This window comes from Spinacia oleracea, chromosome 6 (assembly GCF_020520425.1).
Source record: "Spinacia oleracea cultivar Varoflay chromosome 6, BTI_SOV_V1, whole genome shotgun sequence".
Taxonomy (NCBI): domain Eukaryota; kingdom Viridiplantae; phylum Streptophyta; class Magnoliopsida; order Caryophyllales; family Amaranthaceae; genus Spinacia; species Spinacia oleracea.
The window spans coordinates 109,003,458-109,013,831 of NC_079492.1; positions in this window are offsets into that span (position 1 = coordinate 109,003,458).

Genomic DNA, 10,374 nt, shown 5'->3' on the forward strand with positions numbered 1-10,374 from the left:
AGCTCTAATCCAAGAAGAATTAGGAGAGAACGCGTACCTAGGTATTTTCAGCGCCCAGGGCTGGGCGCCGAAGATTTCGGCGCCCAGAGCCAGGCGTTGAAAATAGGGTCTGGGCCGTATTTCCTTGTCAGATTTGGACTCGTGGAATACGGAGTCTTTGAGACTTATCCGAGTCTTTTAGCGCGTATTAACTTTATGACGGAATGCGTCTGGGCCCGTTACGAACTCTAGGCTCGTTAGGATTTAAATTAATACGTAACTCTTATTTCGAATCATATTAGGAATAGGATTCCTCTTGCAATTTCTATCTCATTTAGGATTTATGTTGGGGTGCAACACCTAATTCTGACAGGTTTCTATCTTTTATGACTTGCCACTTTTAACAACTACCCATTACGGCAGTTACCATTTTTAGCAGGTTTCCATAAATAGCAGGTTTTGGGTGAAATGAAAAGGGTGATCGGATTCGTTATTTTATAGGAGATGCGTTGCCAAGTGGAGATTTTATGTTCTCATCATCGAACCTTCCCTTTCGGGAATGGGGACAAAAGTAGGTGTCTACAGAAAGACCTATGAAACTTTACTATAAGAGATGAAAATCTGTCATAAGTAAATTTCATTAAAATTATTAGACACTAATCCTCAATACCTCAGTAATTTGAGATTACTTGTTTGAGAACTGGTTACTTTGACGTTGTCAACCGTCGCACCGTAAAAGGAGGCTATAAAGACAACGCTCGGGTAATCACCTATCAAACGAAGTCTAATCTCAAGATCGCAAGATTGGGATTGTCCTCCCATAAATCGGGATGAGATGCTGAAAGTTGTACAAGGCCACTCGGAGAGCTAGAAACTGTAAAATGCATGGCCGTGCTAAGATGAATCATAGGCTATGATTATCTGTTTATTTGATCAGTTGAACTCTGAAACCGAGAAATACCTCTGGACATAATAAGGATGACAACTCTTACCTTATGTTCATGAGCAAGCATCAAGCGACAAAGGAATTAGGAAATGCACACTTATCCCTAAGGACAAGTGGGAGACTGAAGCAAATAATGCCCTTGGTCCAAGTATGCATTTAATGCTAAATCTAATAAATGTGGTTCAGTATTAATTAAACAAGTTAATAATTCAGTGAGATCAAGTGAACTGTATGCCTAGCTAGAGGCCGCTTCAGTTCAAGTGGAATTAATAATATTAATCCACAACTTACTCTTGACTGAACCCGTAGGGTCACACAAATAGTACGTGAACGGATCAAGTGTTTAATGGAATTAAATACTCTATTTATGAATATTCGGAATCGACGAATCTCGGTTCCAGTGGGAGCTGAAATTGTCAAAATGCAAATTATGGATATTCCGGAAACGATGATATTGCCGGAAACAGAAATATGGATCGCATCGGAAATATAAATATTATCCAAGTCGTCGATGTTGCCGGAAACGGAAACATGGTACGTATCGGAAAATATTATCGGAAATGGAAATATTGCCGGAATCGGAAATATTGCCGAAAACGGAAATATTGTCAGAATCGGAAATATTATCGGAATCGGAAATATTAAATATTTGTTCAAAACGGAAATTAATTCCGGAATCGAAAATGTTAAATATTGTTCGAATCGGAAATGAATTCCGAAACCGGAAAATTAATCGGAAGAGCATCGTACGAATAAGCATCGGACGAGCTTGCTAGACGAAGGCCCAGCACGAAGCCAAGCCCACGTCCAGCAAGCCCAGCGCGCGACACAAGCAGCCAAAGGCACGCCAGGCCCAGCGCGCCAAGGCTGCGACCAAGGCTGCGAGGCAACGCATGGGCTTCGAGGCAGCGAGCTTGTGTGGGCTGCCAGTGATGGTCTTCGCGCACGCGCGGGCATGGCCTGCTCGCATGTGGGCCGTGCTCGCGTGCGTGTTGGATTTTATGCATACATCGAATCCTTAAGCGATTAGGATTAGATTAATTTTCTGAATTACTAGTTTTAAGGGGACTCTAATTCTAATAGAGTTAGAATTCTTGAGTCCTAGTAAAATTCCAATTCCATATTCCTACTCTATAAATATGTAATGGCATTCACAAATTTTAGAATACATAATTCTCAATCATACATCTAGTTTTAAGGATTAAAACTAAGTATAATATTCGAACATATTCATAATACCTTAGGTGCACTTCTAGTTAATTAAATCTAAGGCGGATCCGAAAGTGCTGTGGACTATCTACGGAGGGAAGACATTGGAGTCCTAGACTTGTTCTTGTTCAGTTCGGGCGCAGCTAGGTAGGGCACGCTACAAAGTGTATGTATCCTAAATTATGCTAATTATTATGTAGCAATTAATTTGGATTCCTGGTGTTATGGTTTTTCCGCATGATTTATATTCATTTATATGTATCATAACCTAACACCATCGTCGTCACAGCCGCGTGGGCTAATGCTGGGCACTCCCCGTATTAGTAAACGTCCCCCGAATTCTCAATCTCTGCTCCGCTGGATGTACGTTGAGGGATCTCCACACAAGGGATCACAAGGGAATCTATGGTCGTTATGAATCACATATGTTTGCACTCCAGGCATATCACGACAATCGGATTTTGTCAATTTTCTTAAACTGAATGGCGACTCCTAAAGACTAGTAAAAAGAGGCTAACTCCTACAGTTAGTTCCTATTTACTTAATATGCTTGCCACACCCAGAGGGGAAAAGTCGTGCGGGCCGTACACTCTTCCTAAGAGGTGCCCCGTCGTTTTTTTCGACCCCCTCACAACGGGTTTAGTAGTACAAGTGGCCCGATCTTATCTATATCATGTATTCAAACTATACGGGTGGCCAAGAAGAATTGTAAGTAAAGGTGACAATTAGGTTGGGTATTATCAGGTTCGGGTTGACCTAATTACATAAATGGGCCAGCATTACAAACCTGAACATGTTCTGTTTATATAATTAGGTAATACTTTCCAACAAAGTTCCCTTATATTTACACTAAATTAAGTCATTTTGTGTATGTTTCTGAAGGAAATAATGCCCTTGGTCCAAGTTTGCATTTATGCATTTAATGCTAAGTCTAATAAATGCGGTTTAGTATTAATTAACAAGTTCATAATTCAGTGAGATCAAGTGAACTGAATGCCTAGCTAGAGGCCGCTTCAGTTCAACTGGAGTTAATAACATTAATCCACACTTACTCTTGATTGAACTCGTAGGGTGTAGATGAAGGAAATAATGCCCTTGGTACATGTCCAAGTATGCATTCTATGTTAAGTCTAATAAGTGCGGTTCAGTATTAATTAACAAGTTAATAATTCAGTGAGACCAAGTAAGCTGAATGCCTGACTAGAGGCCGCTTCAGTTCAAGTGGAATTAATTATATTAATCCACAGCTTACTCTTGACTGAACCCGTAGGGTCACACAAATAGTACGTAAACGGATCAAGTATTTAATGGCATTAAATACTCCATCTATGGGTATTCGGAATCGACAGATCTTGGTTTCAGTGGGAGCTGAGATCGTCACAGGCAAGAAATGAATACTCCGGAAACGATGATATTGCCGGAAACGGAAATATGGATCGTATCGGAAATATAAATATTATCCAAGTCGTAGATGTTGCCAGAAACGGAAACATGGTACGTATCGGAAAATATTATCGGAAATGGAAATATTACCGGAATCGGAAATATTGCCGGAAACGGAAATCTTGTCAGAATCGGAAATATTATCGGAATCGGAAAAAAATTCCGGAAACGGAAATATTAAATATTTGTTCGAAACGGAAATTGATTCCGGAATCGGAAATATTAAATATTGTTCGTATCGGAAATGAATTCCGGAACTGGGAATTTAATCGGAAGCGCATCGTACGAATAAACATAGGACGAGCCTGCTAGACGCAAGGCCTAGCACGAAGCTAGGCCCAACGCCTAGCAAAGCCCGCGCGCGACCAAAGCAAGCAAAGCCCAAACGCGAGAGCAAGGCCAGCAGGCGCGCGCCCCTCGTGGGCTGCGAGCACTTGCTGGGCCAAGGCTCAGCGCGCGCGCGCGCATGGCGCCCCTCGTGGGCTGCTGCGCCTGCATGAGTGTTTGTGCTTGCGTACGAGACCTTGATCGGTTAGGATTCGTATAAGATTGATTCCCTAAGTCTACTAGATAAATTAAGTGATTGAATTTTAGATTAATTCAGATTCACTAAAAACGTTTCCTAGTAGGATTCTAATATCCGATACCCATGCCCTATAAATAGGTGATCAATGCTCACAATTTATATCGAGTATTCAAGTATTAAAAGTGATTTTTGAGAGCAAAAATTCAGTCATTCAATTGCCTATACTAGCCGAAAATTCTAAGTACCTTAAGGGCGATCCTAGTTGGTCAAGCTTAAGGCGGATCCGGACGTGCTGTGGACTATCTACGGAGGGACGACACTTGGAGTCCTAAAGACTTGTTCTTGTTCGGTTCGGGCGCACCTAGGGAAGGCACGCAACAAAGAGTATGCATCTAAACTATGCTAAATGATTATGTGTAAATAATATGCTTTCCTGGCTTTATGGTTTTTCCGCATGATTTATGAATTGTCATATGTATCATAACCTAACAGTGGTATCAGAGCCTCTTATTATTTTCATAATCTAAATTGCATGAACATGGTTAAATATTACAAATTTGCAAGAATTAAAAGGGGTGATTAATTTTCGTAATTGTTAATTAATTGCAAATTGCGTTTATTTAATTATACGTACGCAGTTTTTCGGCAGTTTCTTCGTTACTCATCCAAATCGAGTGATTTTTGTGTCAATTCCGCATGTAAAAGGCATTCTAAAATTTGACAAAAACAGTTTTTTTCGGCCGAACCCAGAATTCTCAAATTCGAAGCCTAACTATGACTTTTCGGAGGTTTTAGTTTTTCGAATGCAAAATTTCGTAAATTTCAGATGTTAAATTAAATATTTGCGATTCTTGTTGATAAATCTTGAATTTTTGATTGACCTACTGTATATGTTTAACAAGTTTGAATGCCTGGCCTTGTTAATTATGCAATCTAATTTGTAATTATGATTAATTTGTTGAAAATTGGAATAATTTAGAATTAATTTGATTTTCATAATTAGTTATAATTTAATTAGATACCTATGATTAAAAACCACCATAAAAATTGTAAATTTATGTTAAATTTTAAATTTTTATGACCTAGTCTTGAATCCATGTTAATCGGAAATCAATTGAATAATAAATTTTTGATTTTTCGCCCTAAAATTATGAAATTAATATTATTTATTAATTAGTCATTAATTTTTAATATAAATTTTAAATTTTTATGCGATTCGCTCATATAACTTGCACGCACAAAGCAATGGACGCTACGTGTTAACCCTTAAGGGGTGTTGTATAGTGCGGGCATGTGACGACGAGCAAGGGAGCTCGTCGCCCATGCGGTACGAATGCAATGAGCAAGGCCATGGTGCACGAGCACAAGGCAGCAGCCCTGCCTTGTGTCGTGGGCTGTGTGCGATGGGCGAGTGGGCGAGGGCGAAAGCGAGGCACGAGCAATCGCGTGTGGGCAGCAAGCGAGCTGCGCCACAGCGCGCACTGCCTCGAGCAAGCGTGCGGAGCCTCGCGCGCAGCGAGCGCAAGCTCGCGTGCCACGAGTGCTGCGCCAAGCATCGATCGCTCGCGCGCAGCGAGCTCTGTTGTGCGTGCGACGAGCGCTTCGCCCAGCGATGGCGTGCGAGTGCTTGTTGCGACGTGCGACGAGCGCTGCGCCCAGCGATGGCGTGCGAGTGCTTGTTGCGACGTGCGACGAGCGCTGCGCCCAGCGATGGGATGCGGCAGCATGCTCGTGCGTCGAGCGCTGGCGCGCGCAGCGAGCACCAGCTCGCGTGATGCCTTGCGATGGTGAGCAGCAGCGATGCGACGCAGCACATGGGCTGCGCGCACATGGCCAGCGATGGCTGTGTGCGTGTGGCCCATGGGTGTGCGATGCGTGGGATTGTTGCGTTGCGATTAGATTGTTTTGAAATTTTAATTTGAAATTTTCAGTTTACGTAATTTTAATTAATTTTAAAATTAATAATTTAAATTATTTTCTTGGATTTTAATTTTGAATATTGTAATTATAATAAATTTTATTTATTCTAATTATTTTACTAAAATTAAAATCATGAATTAATTTAAAAACGACTGAAATTAAATTAAACCTTTTGGATTCAATTATAAATTTATATGAGCTTTAAATTTTAATTAAATTTGTATGTTTCCAGTTAGACTAGAAATACATTTTTATGTTTAAAATTAGTAAAGCATATGAATTTATTGGTTTGAGTGGGAGCCCTTTTTAGTCATATACTCTTGATTAGGTCTACAAATCCTTAAGGTTAAAACAACTTGATTAGAATTAATAAGGACTGAATAATTTGTAGATTATTGGTGCCCTTGATTAATTGCTGCAAATGTTTATGTGATGCATAATGTGTTTTACTAACCAGCTATGTGGGCCATTCATGATAATGAATGAGTGAATGGTATATATTGTATATGTACTGTTTTGCAGGTTATGAAGTGACTAGTATGGCCCAAATAGGATAGAAAATATGGTCTGCGTACCATTAATTTGAATGTAATTGGTCTAAAGTACCAAAGTTGTTTTTCAATTCAAATATGGTCTGCGTACCATCAAATAGTTGTAATTAGTTTTAATTATAGCTTATCCTATTTGAAGAAAATGGTGCCTCCCACAGAGATTTTTCAAGACGAACTTTGAAGTTGAAGCTTCAAGATGAAGTCGGGCCATACTAGATCACATTTATCTTATGCATGTTTTAAGTTGTTTATTGCTTTTAAATATGTCTTAAAATGCATGAGATTAAAAGCTTGATTATGTTGCATGATTAAGGATTTTAGTTCACTTAAAATCTAACCAACATAGTAAGAGCCTTAAGTTCCAAACTTAAAAATTGAGTTAAAAGATGCCATGACAAAATATACACTTGCTTGGATATCCTTTACATCAATCTAGTAATAGTTTTCGCTCAGCGAGGTGTTACTTATTGGTCCTAAAGGGGCAAGGTACACAAATAATTGTGAGTACATGTTAGTTTTGGTGAAACTCAACGATATAAGTAAGGAGTCCTTTTATGTCGTGGCAAAATCGATAGGTTTACCTAATAAGTTCTTAGACGTACCTATCAACCAAGAATAGTTTCTAGACTATTAGCAAAAGGCTTTTGCTTACCTAAGATATTTTAGGATTAAGTCGACAAACTGTGCTTAGTTCTTCAATGATTTTAGGATCTTGGAATCATTTTATTCACACCTGCCGGAACACATAACTTGAATAAAATGCTTAATGAACATTGAATTATGCATGTATGCTAGAATTTAAGTTTATTAAGAGAACTGTGAATGGTTATTTATTTGTTTATTCCTTTCAATTGTAGTTTTAAATATGGCAAACAACAATTCATTCAACATTCGATCAATTCTCGAAAAGGAGAAGTTGAACGGGAAAAACTTCCTTGACTGGCAAAGGAACTTGCAAATAGTTCTTATGCAGGAAGGAAAGGAGTATGTCCTAGAAGAGGCGATGCCCGAAGCCACAGGCGACGGGGTCACTCAGGCAGCCCTCAATCGTGGATTGATGCCAACAAGGATGTGAAATGTCTAATGCTCGCCACCATGAGTGCAGATCTGCAGAAAACGTTCATCAACTCAGATGCTTTCACAATCATTAGTGAGTTGAAGAACATGTTCCAAGATCTGGCTAGAGTCGAAAGATTCGAGACTCATAGGCAAATTCTTGAGACCAAGCTTAAGAAAGGCGAGCCCGTAAGTCCACATGTTCTCAAAATTATTGGACTCATTGAGAATATGAGTCGGCTGGATCAGCAATTTTCTCAAGAAATGGCTATAGACACCATCCTCCATTCTCTTCATAGTGGGTATGATCAGTTCAAACTGAACTACAGTATGAATAGTCTGGACAAACGCTCACTGAGCTTCACGTTATGCTGAAGATCGCTGAAAAGACGCTCAAAAGTGATAAGCAGGATGTGCTTATGGTGCGTGGGGGCAAGTTCAAGAAATCTGGAAAGAAGAGGAATGCTAAGAAAGGTGGCAACAAGGCCAGCCCAACTAAGCAAACTGGCGCCAAATCTGTAAAGAGGAAGGTCAGTCAACCCACTTCTGAATCCGAATGCTTCTACTGCAAGAAGAAGGGGCATTGGAAGAGAGATTGCTTGAAGCTAAAGGAAGATCAGAAGAACGGAACAGTCGTTCCATCTTCAGGTATTTTCGTTATAGACTGTATACTTGCTAATTCAACTTCTTGGGTATTAGATACAGGTTGTGGCTCACACTTATGTTCCAATCCACAGGGACTAAGAAGAAGTAGAAAGTTAAGCAAGGGTGAAGTCGACCTACGAGTGGGAAATGGAGCACGGATTGCTGCATTAGCTGTAGGAACTTATTATTTGTCGTTGCCCTCCGGGCTAGTTTTGGAACTGGAAGAATGTTTCCATGTTCCAAGTCTTACTAAAAACATCATTTCAGTTTCTTGCTTAGATGCTAAGGGATTTTCCTTTTTAATAAAAGACAATAGTTGTTCGTTTTATTTTAAAGAGATGTTTTATGGATCTGCTAGATTAGTCAATGGACTTTATTTATTAGATCACGACAAACAAGTATATAACATAAATACCAAAAAGGCCAAAAAGGATGATTCAGATCTCACCTATCTGTGGCATTGTCGATTAGGCCATATAAACTTGAAACGCTTAGAAAGACTTCAAAAAGAAGGAATTCTAGAACCATTTGACTTAGAGGATTATGGTAAATGCGAATCATGTTTACTTGGCAAAATGACAAAGCAACCTTTCTCTAAAGTTGGAGAAAGAGCAAATGAACTATTGGGTTTAATCCATACAGATGTATGTGGACCAATGAGTACAAATGCTAGAGGTGGTTTCAGCTACTTTATCACTTTCACTGATGACTTCAGTAGATATGGTTATGTCTACCTAATGAAGCATAAGTCTGAATCCTTTGACAAATTCAAGGAATTTCAGAGTGAAGTAGAGAATCAATTAGGCAAGAAGATTAAGGCACTGCGGTCTCATAGAGGCGGTGAATATCTGAGCTATGAATTTGATGACCATCTGAAAGAATGTGGAATTCTATCAGAATTGACTCCTCCTGGAACACCACAATGGAACGGTGTGTCGGAACGGAGGAACAGAACCTTGCTAGACATAGTCAGGTCAATGATGGGTCAGGCCAAACTTCCATTAGAATTTTGGGGACATGCACTAAATACAGCTGCACTCACTATAAATAGAGCTCCGTCTAAAGCTGTCGAAAAGACTCCATATGAATTATGGTTTGGAAAGCCTCCAAATGTGTCTTTTCTTAAGATTTGGGGATGTGAAGTATACGTCAAACGATTAATTTCAGACAAACTTCATCCAAAATCTGACAAATGTATCCTTGTGGGCTATCCAAAGGAAACAAAGGGGTATTACTTCTACAATACATTTGAGAACAAGGTGTTTGTTGCTCGAGATGGTGTCTTTTTGGAGAAAGATCACATTTCCAAAATGACAAGTGGGAGAAAAGTAGACCTCGAAGAAATTCGAGTCGAACAACAAACTCTAGAGAATGCTCAAGATGACATTCAGGATGAAACTCAGAGATCTTTAGAAGAATATGGTGAGAATCATGGTTAATCTAGAAATGTTACCCCGCGTAGATCGCAAAGATATAGATCTCAACCGGAAAGGTACTTAGGTATTTTGACGAACGAGAGCTATGACGTTCTATTACTTGAAAGTGATGAACCTGCGACTTACAAACAAGCTATGACGAGCCCTAGCTCCAAGCAATGGCAAGAAGCCATGCAATCTGAATTAGACTCCATGTCTGAAAACCAAGTATGGGATTTGGTCGATTTGCCAGATGGCTACCAAGCCATTGGAAGCAAATGGGTTTTCAAACTGAAAAAAGACAAGGATGGGAAACTTAAAGTTTTCAAAGCTAGATTGGTTGCAAAAGGTTACAGGCAAGTCCACGGTGTGGATTACGATGAAACCTTTTCACCAGTTGCAATGCTAAAGTCTATTCGGATAATGTTAGCAATCGCTGCATATTACGATTACAAAATATGGCAGATGGATGTCAAAACTGCTTTCTTAAACGGCGTTTTAACAGAAACTGTGTTTATGACACAGCCTGAAGGTTTTGAGGATCCAAAGAATGCTAAAAAGGTATGCAAGCTAAAGAAGTCAATCTACGGATTGAAGCAGGCATCCAGGAGCTGGAATATACGTTTTGATGAAGCAGTAAGTGACTTTGGTTTCATCAAAAACGCAGACGAATCTTGTGTATAC